Here is a 21,377-nt window from a genome sequence, read left to right as displayed (position 1 = left end):
ATACCCCACCCTTCCCGGTTCAGAAAACAGCTCTTACTGTCAGAAAGTTATTCCTGATGTTTAGCCAGTATCTCCCTTCTTGTCATTTGAAGCCATTGGTTCAAGTCCTACCGTCTAGAACAGGAGAAAACAAGCTTGCTCCCTTTTCCATGTGGCATAGGCCCTTAAGATATTTGAAGATGACTATCGTATCTCCTCTCAATCTCCTCTTTAAGATTTGGAAACTATGAAAGGAGAGAGGAAAGCTCAATGACATTTTCATGGGTGGGGTGCCGAGTTTTTGCTCTGCATATCTAGCTTCTGTGTTGACCGATGAGCTCTTGTGAGTGTCCTTTCCTTCATTCCACAAATCCCTCTCACCAGCAATCTGCACTCTGCAACCTTCTCAGATGATCGTGCTTTGTGATGGGGGAGAAAATTGATTTCATTTGCATTTTAATAAGAAACAACCCAATTTACACCTCTCCAACCAATACATTAAAATGGTAATGAATTTTCATAAGGATTATTCAAAACAAAAAACAAATTGCTACAGAAATGTGAATTTAAGGTTCGGAAATAAGAAACTAAAATTGAGTGATTGGCCCATTAGGGCATGTCATTTTAGGGGGTAAAACTTAATTTTTGCAAATTTATTCAGTGAGGGGGGGTCATAAAAATATGTTTTTGTGTGTGAGGAATTCAAATCTGCTATTATTTTTGTGATTGGTAAGACCATTTAGCTTGGTAAGACCATGTCTGATTTAGAAGCAAATAAAGTGCTCTCAGAAAAACAGAGAATTTAAATTTTACCTTCAGAAAGCATCAGGTAATATAAAATAGTCTCTCTCTCTCTCTCTCTCTCTCTCTCTGTGTGTGTGTGTGTGTGTGTGTGTGTGTGTACATGCATACATATACAAACACACACACTGCAAGTACTTGGCAAACATTTCTAAGGATTTCTATGCATTTTTACAGACATTCCATTTTCCAAGCAAAACTAATTCATCTAACCAAAATATCTTTTGAATTCCCAAGTCAGGTTGCAACTTTTTTGCAGCCTTCATTTTTGGAATTTGAACGTTGAAAAATTCAACACACCCTGCTGGCCCATTCCTTCTGGAGATCTCTTTACTCTTAGTTTTGAAATGAGCTGGGACTTTGGGGTGAACAGGTGGAGTTTACCCTCTCACGTCTCCTCGTGACCGCAATAGAAATCACTATTCTATTTTATAGAAGTAGCTCCCTTGCCAATGCAAATAGAAGTGGCGTGTGGGGCATGTGTGTGTTTCGGAATTTTATTTGGACCTGTCTTGTTCCACTCTGACACTGGATGCCAATGGAGAATGTGGCGACGTGAAAGCTGGTTAGAAGTTGCAATGCCACAGGCAGCTCCAAGTGAGCAACTTGTTCTAACAAAGGCTGGGAGCAGACTGTAGCCTCTTAATTCTCTGTCTCCAGAGAAGAGATCTTCTTGAGATCTTCAGAGCTTTAAAGAACCAATATGAACACTCCCCCGCCATTCTATAGCCTCTCACCTAATGCACTCCCTGTGCCAATGGGCTGGCTTGAAGGGTGGCGTGATACATCTGGTTCCTCCAGCGCTGGTGGCCCAGGAAAGATCTCTGGGGGCTCCTGTCCACCAGTCTCAGTGTGGTGGTCCCCTGATCTCCTGCAGCTGGCTCAAAGCCCTGAACTTGATCTGCCACCTTACCTGGTGCCTCAGCAGCCTTCAAGTCTACGTCTCCCCACCTACTGTGGTCTTGATGCTGCTCAGGCTCCCCCGTGGCTGCTATTTACATAACAAAAATGTGCAATTACAAAATGCCCCCTTCGGCCTTCAAATTCCCCCTTCAAAGGGGATTTCCACAAAACTAGATGCCCCCTCTGCGGGTGACAAGGCTGCTGCAAAATGTTTCGACAGTTCTGCTTTTCTGGGAGAGAACCTGCTGAATAGGTTAAGTGGAGGCCCTGAGATCTTTTTTTGAGCATTGTGAACCATTTAATTATCCAGAAGTTCCTTTGCCACATGCCTGTTTCTGAGCTTGTTAGCGGGCTGACCTTTTGCCTGTGGGAACCTCTGCCTGAGTGCTCCCAGAAGAATGGATGGCTCAGAAAAGCTATCATGAATGACAAGGAAGAGAGCGCCATGGAGTACACAGCTGAGACCTAATGGCTTGCCCTTGTCAAAGATGCTCAGGCATCACCCAGAAAGACAAATCAATGTTGTGCCTCATTGCGCTCTGTGATCCTCTGCAGATATCCTTGTTTGGGAAGGACTTTCTGAAACCAAAATGCTTTAGAATACCAGCACGAAAAGTAGGCCCACAATTGTGTGTGTGTGTGTGTGTGTGTGTGTGTATTCAAGTATGTATTTAATCCACCTGCACTATCAACACTGTGTTACAAAGCTGCCTGGAAATGTGACATGAAGGCTGTCAACATCATCCCTGCCATGTAAAAGGTAAAGGACCCCTGGACAGTTAAGTCCAGTCAAAGGCGACTATGGGGTTGCAGCGCTCATCTCACTTTCAGGCCGAGGGAGCCGGCGTTTGTCCACAGACAGCTTTCTGGGTCATGTGGCCAGCATGACTAGACCGCTTCTGGAGCAAAGGGACACCGTGACAGAAACCAGAGCACACAGAAACGCTGTTTAGCTTCCTGCCACAGTTGGTACCTATTTATCTACTTGCACTGGTGTGCTTTCGAACTGCTAGGTTGGCAGGAGCTGGGACAGAGCAACGGGAGTTCACCCCATCAAGGCGATTCGAACCGCCAACCTTCTGATCGGTAAGCCCAAGAGGCTCAGTGGTTTAGTGCATCCCTGCCATGTAGGATTCCCTTATGGATGACCACAGTGTGTGGCATAGGGTGACATTCCCTGTTTGGCCTCTAGCAGTAAAAGGTCCTGGACCGCCTCTGCCCAGAACGCTGGCCTATTCAGACAGAATAATGCTTCCCTTGCACAATCTTGCTCCAATCAGACTGAGCATGCGTCTGCTAGCAAGGCTACACCTTGAGCGACACTTAAGGATATGCAGAACAGAAGACGTCTCTGCTGTCAAAATCCTATTACTCTGCAGCAGGTCCCTCCTTGCCAGATAACACAATGCCAGCAGGCCTGCGGGGTATCCTCCAAAGCCAATAAAATAAAAACAATCCAGTTACGCCAGAGTTAATCTACGCAAGTTCTCTTTCAGAGCATCAGCTGCAGGGGCAGGGCACAGGGAACCCAAACAGAACCATTCAAATGGGCTTAACAAATGCATTGTAGCATCCTCCCAGCAGGCATTGCTCAAGGTGCAGGAAGTTTGACACATACGCACACTCCGAAAAGAAGATTCCAGGAGAAGTGCAATTAAAAAAGAAAACAGAAAAGAATAAAACTGTTAATCTCACTGTACTTTATCTATCCATTACTTTATACCGCACAGTTACATATTTCTTATATAATTTCTTTTTACCTCCCTACGAACTTATACAATACAATATGAACTTATATTTATACAATACAAGGACCAGTCTAATTCTGCCAAGATGTTTCCTTTTATTCCATAGTTTTCTAAATATTCTTCAAAGATTCCCCAATCCTTATAGACTTTTTGTTTTGGTTGGCCTCTTACTCTGGCTGTCACTTTCGCTAGCTGCAGATATTAATGGGAAGTCAGTTTTATATTTCTTCTCTACAATTATAATTGTGTTCAGTATCAGGAGTATATATGATGATATAATTAATCTTATAGTGTGGTGGTTTGTTTGATTTTTCTGTTATTTGTTTGTTTGTTTGATTGATTGTATGTCTGTTTACTTGTATGTACATCTGTTTTCTCATAAATGTATTTATTTTAAATTAATAAAGATATATTTAAAAATTAAAAAAAAGAATAGAGCTGTTCTGCCTACACAAGGCTTGACATAATTCCAGTGCTGGGTGCACAAATATTAAGAGCTTGTGCAGAGGTACAGAGAGGAACCATTGCTGCATGGCTATTTCAATGTCAAGTTCTAGTAGCATCAGAAAGAAAACCTCTAGCCTAATGGGAGAGAAATTCGATTGTTTGCATTTTGAAGGGGAACCTTCCTGACTTGCACATTCCAAAACAATGCATGAATAGAAGCGCAGCCATACTTCTACAGTCGCACTTGCCTGAATTTTGCCATTCACTTCTCTAGCCAAGTAATGTGTATTTTTTTAAATAAATACAAATTCATATATTCATATATCTGGGCAAATTCATATATCTGGGCTAAGTGTGCATAAAAGTGCATTTAATGGTGAAAACATACAAAAATGCCTTGGCACTGGGGAGAAATAATTTTCAAAAATGTGAATTTTAGGCAAAATTACATAGAAAAGGATGCATGTTAGGAGAAATTTGCACTAAAAAGCTGGTGAATTCCCATGAAGATTCTGTTTTTAAAAAATCATCAACTGATGTAGGAATGGTGAGAACTGAAGAATGAAGAAACAAGAAACAGAGAAGTCACAGTTAACAGATTCATCCATCCCTGCACTAACCACTTTCTCTGCACCATTATTTATTGTTGATTTGTCACATTTCCTCCTGGGGCTCAAGGTGACAAACATGTTTCTCTTCCACACCACTGTATCCCCACAAAATAGCCCCGTGAGCTAGACTGCGAGACTGTGACTCGCCCAAGGTCACCCAGTGAGTTTCATGGCTGAGCGGGGATTTGAATCCTGATCTCCCAGATTCTAGCCCAACACTCTAATCTAAAGGTCAGCAACCTTTTTCAGCCATGGGCCGGTCCACTGTCCCTCAGATCTTGTGGGGGGCCGGACTATATTTTGAAGAAAAAAAGGAACAAATTCCTATGCCCCACAAATAATCCAGAAATGCATTTTAAATAAAAGGACATATTCTAGTCATGTAAAAAAACGCTGATTCCCGGACTGTCCGTGGGCCGGATTTAGAAGGCGATTGGGCCGGATCTGGCCCTGGGCCTTAGGTTGCCTACCCCTGCTCTAAGCACTACACCACACTGGCACCATGCATCTTTTTGTAACAGAGCTGGGTCCAAAAATCTCTCTCCAACTGCCCTGTGCCATTGGTGCTGTGCAAAAATGGGGTCATGCTACTTCCATTGGGAGGGATTCTACATAGCAGGGAATGGAATGATAAATGGAAGCGTCCCTCTCTTTCTCTCCCCTTCCCACCCACTTTTACCATCAACATCTCTGGGAATGGCATGACCTTAGTAGGTTTCATTGTTTATTTCTGTGTTAAATAGCCTTCCCCAACCTGATGCTTTGTTTGGGACTACAACTCCCATCTTCCTTGACCACTGGCTGTGATGGCTGAGCTGATGGGAGTTGTGAAACAAAGCACTCATAGAGGGCACCAGGTTGGGAAAGTCAGATTTCAATGGAAGAGCTCTAAGGAAAGCCTTTTCCCACATTGTAGCATAGTTTGCTGGTCCCGGGGGCTAAACGAGAGGTGAGGTCCGAGTCCAGTCCGAGATCGATGGTGCGGTATGGAGGCTGTCCATCAAAGCTGTAGCTGGGTCCAAGGCGGGGAATCAGGTGGGGTCAGGAACTCTTGCAGAAGAGCAGCACAGGGTGCAGGCAGGAACAGGCTAGCAACAACATTGCTCCCGCAACCTGGGACTGGGGCTGACTGTCTTTTATCTGCCCCAAGGCATAGGGCAGCCCCGGTCCACAGGTGACTCGCCTCTCCTGGCCTGGAGGTGAGCACTCCTCCTGCAGGAAATTAGTTCCCTCCGCCTCTCTGCCCTGAGCCTCTGCAGCTCAGGAGAGGCTGGAGGGTTACCAGACCCAGAGACAACCTTGGCTTCCCCTGGCGGGGCTGAGAGTGGAGCACCTGCAGGCAATGGGTCCTCCCTCACCTCAGAGGCCAGAGCAGACTCAGCTGGTGCCTGCACCTGAGGATCCAGCCCAGGTGAGGACCCTTCAGGCTCAAGCCCCAGCCCCGGCTCAGCTGGCCCTGGAGGCGGGGACTCCTGTGCAGGCTGGGATTCCTCAGGTTCAGCCTCTGAGTCCGAATCCCAGGCCATCACACATAGAGTTGAATCCCCCACCCACCAAAAAACGATACTAAATTCATCTTCCCATCCGGGGTGCCCATTGTTTCCCCTGCCCCCAAAATAAGCTGGTCTGCAGATCTATTTCATTATCTCTTAATAACTTTATCTGCTTTCCACTTAGCGAACACCTGTCACAAGCAGGTAGCTTCCAGGGGAATCAGTAGGAAGCACTGGCAGAAACAGGTGTTTCCCCATCACACTGAGAGTTTATCAAGGGTTTTGTATTATGATTCCCTGCTTGAAGCAGGTAAATTACTGAATCAATATAATGCTTCTGCCTTTAGGCATCCAACCATCCCCACCTCAAATGTCTGCAGTGTGTGTTTTAATTTCACAGGGTTTTTCCTCGCTACCTCACATCACCATATGGGAAATGAATCAAATGCATCAAAGGAAGGCCACGCCCGCAATCAGTTTTGTTCAGTTAAAACAAATATATAATTCACCAACACAGCAAATTAGCACACCGTGGCAGCTGCTTTTTCACTGATTTAAAACATCTGACATCAGAAGGTTAGAGACTCTTGCCATAAAAAAAAAAAAAACACAGCTGAGCAATGGGATATAAAAGGGGTACTGGTTGCATTCACACTGCGCATTGAAAGCGCACCACTTTCCCTCTCCCAAAGAATCATGCAAAACGCAGTTTGTCAAGAGTGTTGGGAGTTGTAGTTTTGTGAGAGGCGAACCCTAATTCCCAGGATTCTTGGGTGTGGGTGGGGAGCTGTGTACGTTACATTATGGTTGTGTATACAGCCCCTGTTCTCTGCTGAAATGCTAAAATTCCCAGGATTTAAAAAAAATGTGGAAAGCAGAAATATGAAAAGAAAGGGGAGGCTCTGAGGTTTTTTCGGGGGGGGGGGGCATTAAACATTACAAAGTGATGTTCAAGAACTTTGAGGGAATTTCTCTTAAAGGATTAGACTACCACAGAAAGTTATTATGGCAATGAAGTTCATATAGGACTTGAATGCATTCTCCAATCAGATTAACTGGTCTAATAGGATTCAGGGAAGCTCTCAGAGGGGCAGGCATGCTGGACCCTCCAGATGCCATGGCCATTGGATTTAATCTAATCGAATCAAGCCTGACTAGGCATACTTTGTTAACGGGTCTATCTGTGCACTGGGCAATTGCAAGCCAGCTTCCACCCTGAGCAAACACATAGCTGCCGGCACTGGGAAGATGCACATAGAGAAGTCAGTTGTGGCTGACGCCCATTGGAATTGATAGGGCAGAAAGCAGGGAGCCCGACAGTAGGTGGCGCCAGAGTCAATGACAGGCAGAGCCAATTCATTCCAGTTTTGTCCCCATCCATCTCCCTACTGAATTCCACAAGGGCCAACACTGAGACTAAGGAGGAGGAAGCCGAAAGGCAGTGGCGACCCCTGGACTGGTTGTAAGTAAGAAAGCAGGCAAGTGGGGGTTGGCTGAGGTTTGGTGGGGCACATAGGTGCCAACTCCCTGGGGTCCTGGATGCCAGAGCACCCACAAAATTCCCCATGAAGGGGCCGGGCACTCACAAATTTTGGTGCCAGGGCCTTGCATGCTGCATGGCACCCACAGCCATAGGAACCCACAGTTGCAAGGTCAAGAAGAAGAAGAGTTTGCACTTGATATCCCGCCTTTCACTCCTTTTAAGGAGTCTCAAAGCAGCTGACAGTCTCCTTTCCCTTCCTCCCCCACAACAAACACTCTGTGAGGTGAGTGAGGCTGAGAGGCTTCAGAGAAGTGTGACTAGCCCAAGGTCACCCAGCAGCTGCATGTGGAAGAGCGGGGACACAAACCCGGTTCACCAGATTACAAGTCCACCATTCTTAACCACTACACCACGTTGGCACTCCTGGTGGGGCAGCATCCCATTTGCCCTAACAGACCAGCCTCCACTGAGAAAATGTCACAGATACAACAAGGACACAATGACTTCACCTACTTGGACAGCAGGCATGCCTAATTTGCTGCCTGTTTCCATGAGGACTGGCAGCCGCGGTCTGCCCCAGTTTGTGAAATGTTCCCTTTAAAAGCAGCTGCAACCCAGAGGGTGCATTTTCACACTGGAGTTGTCACCCAAACGCCCACACAGTTCTATCAGCTACATTCTCACTACTCGAAAGATAAGAAACACAGAAAGTGCTCACATAATAATTGCTGTGCTGGGTACCAAAAGCCTACGTCACCTCACATCCTTTCCCCAGCCAGATGCTTCCAGGAAGCCCCTAAGGAAGGCATGGAGGCAAAAGCTGCCCCACTTCCCTTTATAAAGACCCACATTGCTTGGAATAGTTGTCAAAAAAGTGCAGCCATTTGTAGAAGTCCTTGCTTCTCTGTGCAGTGAGGAAGGAAGGAAGGAAGGAAGGAGGGAGGGAGGGAAAGAAGGAAGGAAGGAAGGAAGGAAGGAAGGAAGGAAGGAAGGAAGGAAGGAAGGAAGGAGGGAGGGAGGGAGGGAGGGAGGGAGGGAGGGAGGAAGGAAGGAAGGAAGGAAGGAAGGAAGGAAGGAAGGAAGGAAGGAAGGAACCGCTAACCCCCAAGATTCATAGAATCATAGAATAGAATCATAGAATCATAGAGTTGGAAGAGACCACAAGGGCCATCGAGTCCAACTCCCTGCCAAGCAGGAAACACCATCAGAGCACTCCTGACATATGGTTGTCAAGCCTCTGCTTAAAGACCTCCAAAGAAGGAGACTCCACCACACTCCTTGGCAGCAAATTCCACTGTCAAACAGCTCTTACTGTCAGGAAGTTCTTCCTAATGTTTAGGTGGAATCTTCTTTCTTGTAGTTTGGATCCATTGCTCCATGTCCGCTTCTCTGGAGCAGCAGAAAACAACCTTTCTCCCTCCTCTATGTGACATCCTTTTATATATTTGAACATGGCTATCATATCACCCATTAACCTCCTCTTCTCCAGGCTAAACATGCCCAGCTCCCTTAGCCGTTCCTCATAAGGCATCGTTTCCAGGCCTTTGACCATTTTGGTTGCCCTCCTCTGGACACGTTCCAGTTTGTCAGTGTCCTTCTTGAACTGTGGTGCCCAGAACTGGACACAGTACTCCAGGTGAGGTCTGGCCAGAGCAGAATACAGTGGCACTATTACTTCCCTTGATCTAGATGCTATACTTCTATTGATGCAGCCCAGAATTGCATTGGCTTTTTTAGCTGCCGCATCACATTGTTGGCTCATGTCAAGTTTGTGGTCAACCAAGACAAATGATGCCTTCCTGGAAAGTTACCCTGGCCAACTTCCAGGACAGACCTATAAAATCACATATTTTTAACACAGACATATGCAATGAGAGAGAGGGTATTCCCCGTGGGAAAAGAGGCATATATATAATTCTTAGTGACTCTACTAGACATTTCATCTTCCATTTTTTCCAGATTTTTTTAAACAAATTTTGTAGCGGGAAAACACCTCTCAAAGCCCTTAATCAGTCCTGATAAGCAGGAAAAAAAACTCTCCAATTCCAGCTATACAATGTAATCATATACAGACAAGTTGCATGCACAGTTGCAAAAACTATGTCAGCCTGGATAGCTCAGTTGGTTAGACCGTGGTGCTGATAACACCAAGGCTGCAGGTTCCATCCTAGTATGGGACAGCTGCATATTCCTGTATTGCAGGGGGTTGGACTAAATGATTCCCAGGATCCCTTTCAACTCTATCATAGGGTTACCATATGTCTGGAATTTCCTGGACATAGCCGATATTCAGCCCTCGCAAACAGCGTCTGTGTGGAAATCACCCAAAAAATGTCCAGGAAAATCCAGACATATAGCAGCCCATGTCAGTAGTGTAGATTTTGACTAATTTCAATTAAAATAGCTCAAAAACTAATTTTGGCCAAAAAAAACCAACCCTCTTTGCATATTTGCAAGGAAGACCAATCTACAGTGGTACCTCAGGTTAAGAACTTAATTTGTTCTGGAGGTCCGTTCTTAACCTGAAACTGTTCTTAACCTGAGATACCACTTTAGCTAATGGGGCCTCCCACTGCCACCGCATGATTTCTGTTCTCATCCTGAAGCAAAGTTCTTAACCCGAGGTACTATTTCTGGGTTAGTGGAGTCTGTAAGCTGAAGCGTCCGTAACCTGAAGCATCTGTAACCTGAGGTACCACTGTACTGCTCAGACCTTTCCTTCTTCTTTTTCCATCTTCTTGCAGTAGGCCCCCTTTTGCAAGAATGCCAACGCCCTTCTCCCTCTCAGCATGACCCCTGCTGAACAGCCAAGGAGCTGGAGAAGACCCAGACAGCTGGTTCTGGCTATGGGTTGTATTTGGCCCATGGGTGGGGGACCCTGGCATTAGATAGACCCACACTCCAAAGAACACTTAGTCCTGAGAAAAAACACCTGATTATTTCAGAGAGCAGGACAGAAGTTGCCTTTGAAGATACCTGAACAGTATTGGACTTTCACTTGCATTCAAAACTAGGTTATGATGTCACGAAGGCTAGTATTTCAAAAAGGGGTGGAAGGGACCCCATCTCTCAACTCATCATCCATCTTGCCTGTAAAGCGCTGCACTACAATCCACAGCTGACATACTTAGAAAACTTTAAAATACAGCCTCTCTCCGCTGTTACAATTAAGTCACTCTAAAATGTCATGGAAAGCAATCTAACCCCATTAAATCTTCACACTCTCATTAAAAAAGCACTTACAGACTTGACAATGTTCCTAATACATTATTTAAAGACACAAGATGTACAGTGACTTAAAAACCCAGCACAAGGGGTGGGGGTGGGGAGAGAGAACACAGAGAGAGAAATAGAGCACACAACCAAGCCCGCCTTAAGAAATCTTACTAAATGCAAAATTGTAATTAGAATCAGGTCGTTTCTGCAACAGCAGGTAGCAATAGCGCTGCAGTTGGCCTCATTGATATACACTGCAATACAAGCCTGACTTGTGGACAGAGTTATGCAGTCAGATGTATTAAACCAAAACACAGAACATCTGGTTTCTTCGTCTCATGAAATGGGGCCCTAAAATTCTTCATGGTAGGCAAGTTCCCTCCCCTCTCCTGTGGCCAACTCAGACTAGATTGGTTCAGAAACAAGCCAAGCTATCGGCAAAAAGATCAGAGCATTTCGGAGCCGATCTAAATTTGGCCCAGCCCTGTTATTAGGCATGGTGAAGTGGTTGCCCTCAGGCAGCTAATTGCGGGTGTCAAGAAAGGGTTATCCAGTTCCTTATTACTGTATTTTTATTTTTACCACCAGTGAGGGTGGTGGGATTTGTCAGTTGTGGGACTTTCTGCTTCGAGTCCAGACTCACTCCTGAAATGAGGACTCCATTAGCAATAGGTAGCCAAATGGGTTCTATCCAATTTAACACATAGGGGAGTACAAGGGTGCCGAGTTGTGCCCAACATTTGGGGAGAGGTGTCGTGATGCATAATATCACATGTGTGACACACACACCTGTCCGGCCAGGCTGACTTAGCACACCATCACCCACCCAGTCACCCCCAGCTGCCTCACCTTGTGAAAGGGACGCACGGGGCAAAGATGTTTTGCACCGTCCAACTGCATCAAAACAAATGGGAACTGTGAACACCCAGGCTCCTATCTGCACATTAGTCTGATTATTTTGGAATTGAATTCCTCAGACATTTGACAGTGGATAGAGTTATCGTAAGAAGATCAGGCCTGTGGCCCATCAAGTCTAGCATCCTGTTCTCACAGTGGCCAACCAGATGCTTATGGAAAGCCCTAAACAGCCTTGACCCCATATACCTGAAGGAGCATCTCCACCCCCTTTGTTCAGCCTAGACACTGAGATCCAGCTCAGAGGCCTTCTGGTGGTTCCCTCACTGTGAGAAGTGAGGTTACAGGGAACCAGGCAGAGGGCCTTCTCGGTAGTGGCTCCTGCCCTCCCTCCCGTCAGATGTCAAGGAAATAAACAACTTTCTGACTTTTAGAAAATATCTGAAGGCAGTCCTGTTTAGGGAAGTTTTTAATGTTTGATGTTTTATCGTGTTTTTTTATATTCTGTTTGGCAGCTTTATTATTATTATTATTATTATTATTATTATTATTATTATTATGACCTGAGTGCAACAGCACTCTGCCCACCTAAGATTCCAAGCAGCTGGCACTTAGAGGCTTGTTTAGTATTAGGTAACTTCAGATGTCCAAGTCTCTTTTTTCATCGCTTTCTCCGTTTCCATGAAAATGTGGCAGATAGCCTGCCTTCCTGGAGCACGGGGAAATGATGAAGGGCCAAAACAAAACAAAAAACCCACCACGTTTGATTGCCAGCCACTGGATCTTTCAACCAGCTCCCTTTGGCAGCAAACAGAAGGAGCAATGACAGGTGTAGTTAGAAGGTCTTGGCACCGTTCCACTTACAGCAATTAGCTCCTCTTTGCAGATGAATAAAAGAAGCCATAAAGTAAAAGGCAAATGTAGCGCAGGACAGCTTTGATGCTGACCTTTGTCTGGCCAGCGTGATGAGTGCTGCGGCCATTATTTCGTAACACATTTCCCCTTGCCTGGCCAAATGCGCTTTGAGTCTCTCTCGTGCCTCTACTCGAGTGATGGAGTGGCTCTTGGGGCTGCAAAAGGTTGAGCGCCACTTAGGTACTTGAAGCACTGATGATGATCAAACTCTCTGCGAATCCGGTGCAAAAGCAGTCCTCTTATCTCCCATCCGCACACATCATCGGCGGTTTCGCAGATGAAATGGGAGCATGTTTTCAACATCCCTGTTGTCATGCCAAGGCATTGAAGGCTAAGTGCTGAAGCCTGGACTTTGTATTCTTAGCATGTGATGGGGGGGGGGGTTATTGCTTTGTTACTGTTGCTATTTTTTTACTATATATTTTGCTGGTTTTATGTTGTGGACTGGCCTGAGATCTGTGGATGAAGGATGGTATGCAGAGGAAGAAGAAGAAGAAGAAGAAGAAGAAGAAGAAGAAGAAGAAGAAGAAGAAGAAGAAGAAGAAGAATTTACTCTGTATCTGCCTTGCATGAATTTAAAAACCATTCTTTGGGTTAAAGCCATGCTAGGAGCAAAAAAAATAATAACAGTATTGTCCTGCTGCCTGTATCAAAATGAGCCTCATCAGCTTGTGAAATGATAAAATCATAGAATCGTAGAGTTAGAATCATCATCTGGGAATCATCTAGTGCAACCCCTTGCAATGCAGAAATATGCAACTACCCCATAAGGGGATCAAACCTGCAAGCTTGGCATCATCAGACCACATTCTAAGCAACGGAGATTTGAACTGAGCTGGGAATAAAATTTACCTATTAATTGAATGTATATCCCACTTTTCCTCCTGAATGAACCCAGGGTGGCAAAACATCCACAGTTTAATAATACCTGCCATCTCTAGGTTGGTGTGAGAAAGCCATGTCTGAAACCCTGAAGACCTGCTGCTGGTCAGCAAAAACAGAAGTGAGCGAGATGGACCAATGGCCCAAATCAGCGTAAGACAACTCCCTGTGTCAACTGCTGTAAAGACTGAACGCATCCACTCAGGTGTTTAACTTCTAGCAGACACTGTGCAAAGGGCATTGAACCTGGAGATGCGGTAGAAGTTCTCCTCGGTCAGGCTCAGATATCAACTTCAGTGGCTTGTAGAATACAGCCGAAAATGAAGAAGTGAGCTTCTGCCATCGACAAATTCTTCTGCTGCTGCACTCAGATCCTGCACGCAAGCTTCCCAGAAGGGGAACATAGTTGGCCCCAGTATGAAAAGGATGCTGGACTGATTCAGCAGACTCCTGTTATGTCTAAGAAGATCTGTCTGCCTCCACTAGGGTGCTTGGACAAGTCAAGCCAATAAACCTCGTACTTGGTGTCACAGTATATTGATTATACACTCACACACAAACACACCCCATCTCATACACTTGAGAGTTCTATGGAAATATCCATTTATTTGCTATTTTAAGAATTGCACTCTCCACCCTCTCCCCATCAACAAAGTTTTTAATTTGAAAAAAGGTTCCTAGATGGTTGCACTGTAAGATGGGTTATCTATATAACTCTATCCACTGAGGTATTTTGGAAATGGTGAAAACGGAACCAGCAAAGACACACCACAGCTGGGGGGCAGGATTCCTGCACTGCAGGGAGTTGGACAAGGTGACGCTCAAGCTCCCTTCCAACTCTACAATTCGATGATTTCTATCCTCAGATTACACCCAAATTATTTCAAGGGCAACAAGCGCATCAAAATTCACCAGAAGCACATGCACACACAGGCCATTGTGAATTCAGACACATGTGCTGGGAAAACCACTATCAATTATGCCACTCAATTGTACATCATAATCGAATTAGAGTTAAACCTTGCTCATTATCTCCCGGTTCAGAACCTGTTGAGCAGCAGGCTGGCCGCATGTTGTACTTAATGACAGACGCTTTGCCGCATTAACCTTTATCCAGTTTCAGCAGTATTACTGCCTTCTGTGCCTTCCAGCTTTCATCCTAAATGCCATTTTGGTCAACACCTAACATTTGCTAGAAAACTAGAAATCCTGACAACAGCCGTTGAAGCATTTATCTCCCTCCACTCCCTCACCAAATGTGTGTGTGTGTGTGTGTGTGTGTGTGTGTGTGTGTACACACAGTCGTACCTTGGTTCTCAAACGTGATCCATTCCAAAAGTCTGTTCGACTTCCGAGTGTAACACATTTTGAACAGAGTTCTTCTGCAGGGGTACTCATGGGAAAAAACCAATCTCAGTCCTTTCCCCAAGAAAATAAATTTGCTTGGTCTGCTTTTCACGTATATCTGAAGGAGCTTCTCCACCCCCATCATTCTTCCCAGACACTGAGTTCCAGCACTGAGGGCCCAGTGGCGTAGCGTGGGGGGTGCCAGGGGTGCCGGCCGCACCGGGCGCAACATCTGGGGGGGCGCGAGTCCAGAGGGAAGGGACAAGTTCCTTCCTCCGCTGGGCTCCCCGCCGCCACCACCAGCCTTGCGCCCTAGCGCGTGCGCGCCCCCCGCCGCCGCGGCGGCTGCGCTCCACTCACTGCTCGCAGGAGGAGCAGCCGCTGCAGCAGCGCCGATGCCGCCACCAACGCCTGGCCGGGCACGGGCAGCCTTTGCACCCGCCGCCGCCGCCATCCCCTCGGCCCAGCCACAGGCGGCGGCTGCTTCTGCCGACTGGGAGGGAGGAGAGCTCCGAGGGGCCTCGCCGCGCCCTGCTCTCCCCAAAACCCTCCGAGAGGAAGCCAGCGGGCGGGCAAGGGTCTCCCGGTGGAAGGGGGCGCCGCTGGCTCCGGCTCTCAGCGCAAGTCTCAGCCGCGGGGGGGGGGTGTCGGGCAAGGACGGAGCGCGGCTGGAAGCCCCCGGACCAGGCCGGGGGGAGGAGAGGCGCTCGCCAAGCCCGGATCTGGAGCGCCTCGCAGCGCGGGCTCCACCTACAGCCCAAGGAGAGGAGGGGGCGGGGAGGCGCCCGAGGGGAGGGGGCTTCGGCTGCCTCGGCCCGCGGGGGCTCCACAAATAATAAATTTAATAAATTCCTGCTGAGCCTTAAGGGGGGGTCCTTGGCTCCTTCGCTCGCCCCCAGCCCCAGTGGCGTAGCGTGGGGGTGCAGGGGGCGGCCGCAGCATTGGGGGGGCGCGCTCGCACTCGAGTGCTAAAATCCAGGGGTTAGGGGGCGCAAATTACTTGCCTTGCCCCGGGTGCTGACAACCCACGCTACGCCACTGTGAGGGCCTTCTGGCTGTTCCCTCATTGCGAGAAGTGAAGTTACAGTGAACCAGGCAGAGGGCCTTCTCAGTGGTGGCGCCCGCCCTGTGGAACACTCTCCCACCAGATGTCAAAGAAATAAACAACTATCTGACTTTTAGAAGACATCTGAAGGCAGCCCTGTTTAGGGAAGCATTTAATATTTAATGAATTATTGCATTTTAATATTTTGCTGGAAGCTGCTGAGAATGGCTGGGGAAACCCAGCCAGATGGGCAGGGTATAATAATAATTATTATTATTATTATTATGGCTCACCAACCAACTTTGATGCTTCCAAATCTGCTGGACTGTAACTATTGATCAAGCTGTGTACTTCTCCAAATTTTGTGAAGCATGTTGGTCGCAGGAGTGCTAAGTGGAGGCAGCGCTGCTCTACCCGCGGTAGCCGTGGCAACTCCAGTTTCCCCTCCTCTTCCTCTGCAAGAGCAAGCCCTTCCTCTCTGACCTGGCTCTTGGCCACCACTCCCACTGGCGCCCAGTGCTCCCCAGACCCCACTGCCTCCATTCTCGCTGCCTCACAGGCTGGGGGAGCCCAGGGGCAGGGAGGGCATGAGTGTCCGAGGAGAAGGAGGCACCATGCTAGCCTCACAGGGCAAAGGACCAGCCTGGGCATGACTTGCTTCTCTGAGACTCTTGAAGGTAGCAGGAGCTTCAGCAAGGAGGCTGTCACGGTTGCAGCCCTCTCAGGATTTTGCACCCGGGGCCACAGCCCCCCTGACTCCCCACAACCCTACACCTCTCTTTCTTTCCATGCTCACCGAAGATCAGTTTCTCATTAGTTTCCAACTGTTGAATTGCACAATTGTGGTTATTGCCTGGTAGGGACATGGAGTTTCCCCGTGGTGTAGTGGTTAAGACTCATAATCTGGTGAACCAGGTTCGCATCTCCACTCCTCCACATGCAGCTGCTGTGTGACCTTGGGCCAGTCACACTTCTCTGAAGTCTCTCAGCCCCACTTACCTCACAGAGTGTTTGTTGTGGGGAGGAAGGGAAAGGAGAATGTTAGCCACTTTGAGACTGCTTTGAGTAGTGATAAAGTGGGATATCAAATTCAAACTCTTCTTAAATGCTATGCAGAATAACACTCCTGCCTCTGTTCAGATTGTATCACACCTTTGCATAATCACAAAAAAATCTAAAAAAATAAAACGAGCCGGTATCTCCAGATAATGGAGAGAGTCAACGGAGAAGGAGAAGGAAGGACGATCAAGCCCAGAAAACTATTGGCAGTCCCTCTTAGCAACAGCCACTCTGAGTCCCGACAAGCACAGACAGAGGAGCAAGGCAGATTCACGCAGAAAAAAATAGACTAAATAGTGCCAAAGAGTGGGCAAAGAAACAGGTTTTCCGGAGAGGGTACCAGGGCAAAAGTATGGCGCCGCCAAATAATGAAAGTCAGGATTTTGCCAGCAAGTGTGGATCAGCCTTAAGCCAAATTAATTTGTAACCAAAGAGATCCAAGACACTGGTTTAGGAGCACAGATTTACCCAAATAAATACACCAGCTTCTATTAACACAAAAATAAAAAAGAACCAAATCTTGCCTTGACACTCCTACTAAGACAAGATGCTGTTTTAAGTGTTGCAGCGTTTAAGCTTTAGACCGCCTTTCCTCTTTTTATTAGTTTGATGCTGCAAGGATGTGTAGCCGCAGTTACAAGGGGGCAGGAGCATTAAAAGGGGTGATAAACATTTAACAGCCCAATAATTAGTTATAATCAGAATAACCAGTGTTGGGTAATTAACTCCCATTCCTCCTTGCTCACTTGATAGATGTCGCAGCCTTGCAAGGGTTCTTACAACCTTGGGCACTCCTTGGAATGCCATAAACCAAAAACCCTTTTGATTAAGGTAAAATGCAACAACGTCATTAATCGCAGGGCAGTAGCTTCACATCCTGCTACATTTCAGGTAGCATGCTGGATATAGTCATTAACAAAGCAAACACAGAAATTGTAGCAGAATTAAAGCAGAATGGCATTCGTCAAAAACAAGAAATTAATCTCGCTTCCCCACCCCCTGCCCGCAATGCTGAGAAAAGTAAATAGTTCCAAATTTTACAGCTGGATCAAGATAAACGACTTAACGATGTGTGTTATTTTATGTAATGTTAACTACCGGACCTCTCAATTAGTCACTTGTGCAATAATTAAATATCTGAAAGCTTGCAGAGAACTTTTTATTCCTTGTTTTCCTAGGAAGCAGAGCACTTTATCACTGTGATTGTAATAAGGAAATTGTTACTTCAAAAACATGCTAAGAAAGGTCCATCATATCATCTAGAGGAGGGGTGTACAACAGGTACCTCGGGTTAAGAACTTAATTCATTCTGGAGGTCCGTTCTTAACCTGAAACTGTTCTTAACCTGAGGTACCACTTTAGCTAATGGGGCCTCCCGTTGCCGCCACGCAATTTCGGTTCTCATCCTGAAGCAAAGTTCTTAACCCAAGGTAATATTTCTGGGTTAGCGGTGTCTGTAACCTGAAGCGTCTGTAACCTGAAGTGTCTGTAACCCAAGGTACCACCGTACTCCAGATGTTACTGGACTCTGAATCCCTATCAGTCCCAGCCAGCAGGACCAATGGTTAGGTATGACATGGGCCAACATCCTCCAGAGGTTGCCAGGTTGGCCATACAGTGGTACCTCAGGTTACATACGCTTCAGGTTACATATGCTTCAGGTTACAGACTCCACTAACTCAGAAATATTACCTTGGGTTAAGAACTTTGCTTCAGGATGAGAACAAAAATAGTGCAGCAGTGGCGCAGCAGCAGCAGGAGGCCCCATTGGCTAAAGTGGTGCTTCAGGTTAAGAACAGTTTCAGGTTAAGAACGGACCTCTGGAATGAATTAAGTACTTAACCTGAGGTACCACTGTACTAACATTTCATGCTAGAAATGTTAAGCCTCTACATAGTGGCATATCTCCCATAACAGATCAGGATTCTTTGTTAACCTGCTTGGCATCGACAATTTACAGTTCAGCTTTTGGTCTCTGACAGTCTTGTGCAGCAAATTGGTACAGCTTGAAGTGGCGCCATGGGTCAGTGCGCTTGGCTGTGAGCCAGAAGGTTGGTGGTTTGAATCCCACCCAGGGAGGGCTGTGAGCAGGATTCCTGCATCACAGGGGTTAGACTAGATGACACTCCGGAGCCCTTCTGCATTTCTATTATTCTAATTTCCAAAGCAACCAACTCCAAAACAATCTTTAAAACAGGGTGGATTTGACTTAAATCAAATCAATTTAAATCACAATTTTAATCACTAGTCAATAAGACTTGGTTTAAACCTTTTTTTTTTTTTACAGAAAGACTCATTCTTGCTGGTATAATCTTAATATTTACATCCAGAGGAAGGTTTCATTTTTGGAATAATAAATTTTCAGAGTAGTTTTTATAGTTATATCAAAAATTACTGGTTTGGTTATACTATTAGAAATACATAGATACTTATGAAATTATTGTGAGATTTCATAAGTTAACTGTTTATATTTGGACAGCTTTTCTGCTATACTTTATTGGAAGGAGAAAAATAATCATTTCCTTAATAACAATTCAAACAACTTATTTAACTAAAGCAATAACATTATATAGAATATGTATCCATGATTGTTAACTGATGTGGTTAAATGTGAAAAAATGAAAACAAATCCTTATTTCCTGATGAATAGCCTTTGGACTATAACGTACCTTAAATAGAAAACTATCTTTAGAAAGATTTTTCCTCCAAAAGCATTTTATTTTAAAAATCTAATTTAAATTTTAAAAATCTGATTTTTTAATATATGTTTTTTTAAAAATAATAATTGATTTTTATCCACCCTGCTTTAAAAAGCGCAAAAGTCAGGCCAACAATTTGTATTATGGCCAAAATCACACACACACTTTTACAACACAAAATGAATAACTCTTTAAAATGCAGGTGATTGTTACTTTGCTGAACACCCTGGCAAAAGAACTGGGCCTCTTCTACTAGATACTAAGCCTTCTTGATACAGAATTAGGGTTAGGGACCTATTTGTATCATCCAGAATGACCCCCCCCCCCCAAAAGAAAGCCTATAACAGTATATTTGTCATATGAATGTTTTAAGCTGCATTTTTCCTAATGAAAACATTTTTGCCTTGGAACTTACAAACACGTACACCCACTTGCCTTGCTTTCACACAGCTGAGTTGCTACTGTGTTTTCACCTGAACACACAAGGAGTAAAAGCAGGGACAAGGGTAATGTCTCACTCCTTTAGATGCTCTCGGGGGCTAGATCCTCAGTCCCCAGGAGATAGAAGCTTACATGCCGTTTCAGGCAGGGTTTCTGGTGCAGCGCAGTTGAAGCAAATCAAGTTCGAACGTAGAAATCAGGCTATATTCAAACATGGCCCAGAAGCAAGGCGAGGAAGCATCCCAAATTCAATATTGCAGGGCATTCCACAAAAGGCAACACAGAAAGGAGAAGGAACGACAATCGGGAGCAAGGCTGAGGGGACCAAGGAGCCAAAGACCTTTCCAACAACTGAGAGAGGCCTCACATACTCTGGTCGCCTGGACCACACCCTGACCACAGGGGCTGAAAACGTTTCAGGGATTGTTTACTCACAAGCAGCACAGCAGTTCTGGGTCCATAGATGCAGGCCATGAAGCCAATCCAGACTCAAACCTCTTGGCACCAGCATTCTTCAGGAACAAAGGTGGTTCAACCTCCCTACCAGGTGTGCGTGCAGGAGCCAGGCCCTGTGACCAATAGGACTTTGCAGAACTGGGGCCTTCCAAAGTTTGTTCTGAAGAGGCAAGGCGTGGCCTCACAGGTGAGGCCGATTGGTAACTCACAGCACCTGGTGGCAAGAGCTGGGAAGGGATAGAAGGTCAGCATTTCCCTTTGGCTCTTTGCCACAGCAACACGCTTCCTGCCTTGGGCTTCTTGCTTGATCATTGAACCATGGCTTCTTGACTCCCTGTTTCTTGATCCTCGGACCCTTGACTTCTTGCTTCCTGACCCTCGGACCCTCAGCTTCTTGACTCCCAGCTCTCTGACCCTCAAACTCTTGGCTTCCTGGCTTCTGGACCCCTGTTCCTGCTCCCACCCCGCCATCTTGTCCCAGTCCTGACGTCCCCAGCCAGGACTTCAATCGCCCATGAACCGGACCATGACACTCCCCCTCTGACACCTCCAAAGGTTCTCTGTCAGGTCCCAACCCAGAAGGTTCCAGAAGGGGAGCTTCCGCACAGGTTTCAGGGTACCCTGCCTGCCACTGAAAGTCCTTGACTTTGGGGTGTGTAGTTCATCCTCGGAGGACTCCATGTTTGGTGCCAGAAGGGGAGCTTCCGCACAGGTTTCAGGGTACCCTGCCTGCCACTGAAAGTCCTTGACTTTGGGGTGTGTAGTTCATCCTCGGAGGACTCCATGTTTGGTGCCAGTTCAGGGCTAAGCATAATGGGTGTGCCTCCAATGCCCCTGGGCACATGGACTTCTCTTGAGACCTTTCCGCTACATGGGCAAAGTTTCTGAAGAGCATCTTGTATGCCCAAAACCATTGAGGGCAGCGGTTGCATGTGAATCCCTTGCCCATTTTTACACCTCACATGTTCAGTAAGCAATGTCATTCATAAGATATTTT

At 46.2% G+C, this 21,377-nt stretch overlaps 1 protein-coding gene and 1 long non-coding RNA gene across 9 annotated transcripts in view; both read right to left on the bottom strand.

Moving 5' to 3' along the window:
* Positions 1–18,643, bottom strand: part of LOC310832788 — a 49,234-nt gene extending 30,591 nt beyond the window's left edge. Inside the window, exon 1 of the long non-coding RNA XR_014558441.1 lies at positions 18,603–18,643. This is a non-coding gene — a long non-coding RNA (uncharacterized lncRNA). The remainder of the gene's footprint in view (positions 1–18,602) is intronic.
* The window catches only part of AUTS2 (activator of transcription and developmental regulator AUTS2), a 676,911-nt gene that overhangs the window by 630,045 nt on the left and 25,489 nt on the right, over positions 1–21,377 (bottom strand). The gene's annotated exons all lie outside the window — the stretch shown is intronic.

This window comes from Podarcis gaigeae (assembly GCF_964106915.1).
Source record: "Podarcis gaigeae genome assembly, chromosome: 15".
Lineage (NCBI taxonomy): Eukaryota > Metazoa > Chordata > Lepidosauria > Squamata > Lacertidae > Podarcis > Podarcis gaigeae.
This window is presented reverse-complemented; position numbering and strand designations above follow the sequence as displayed.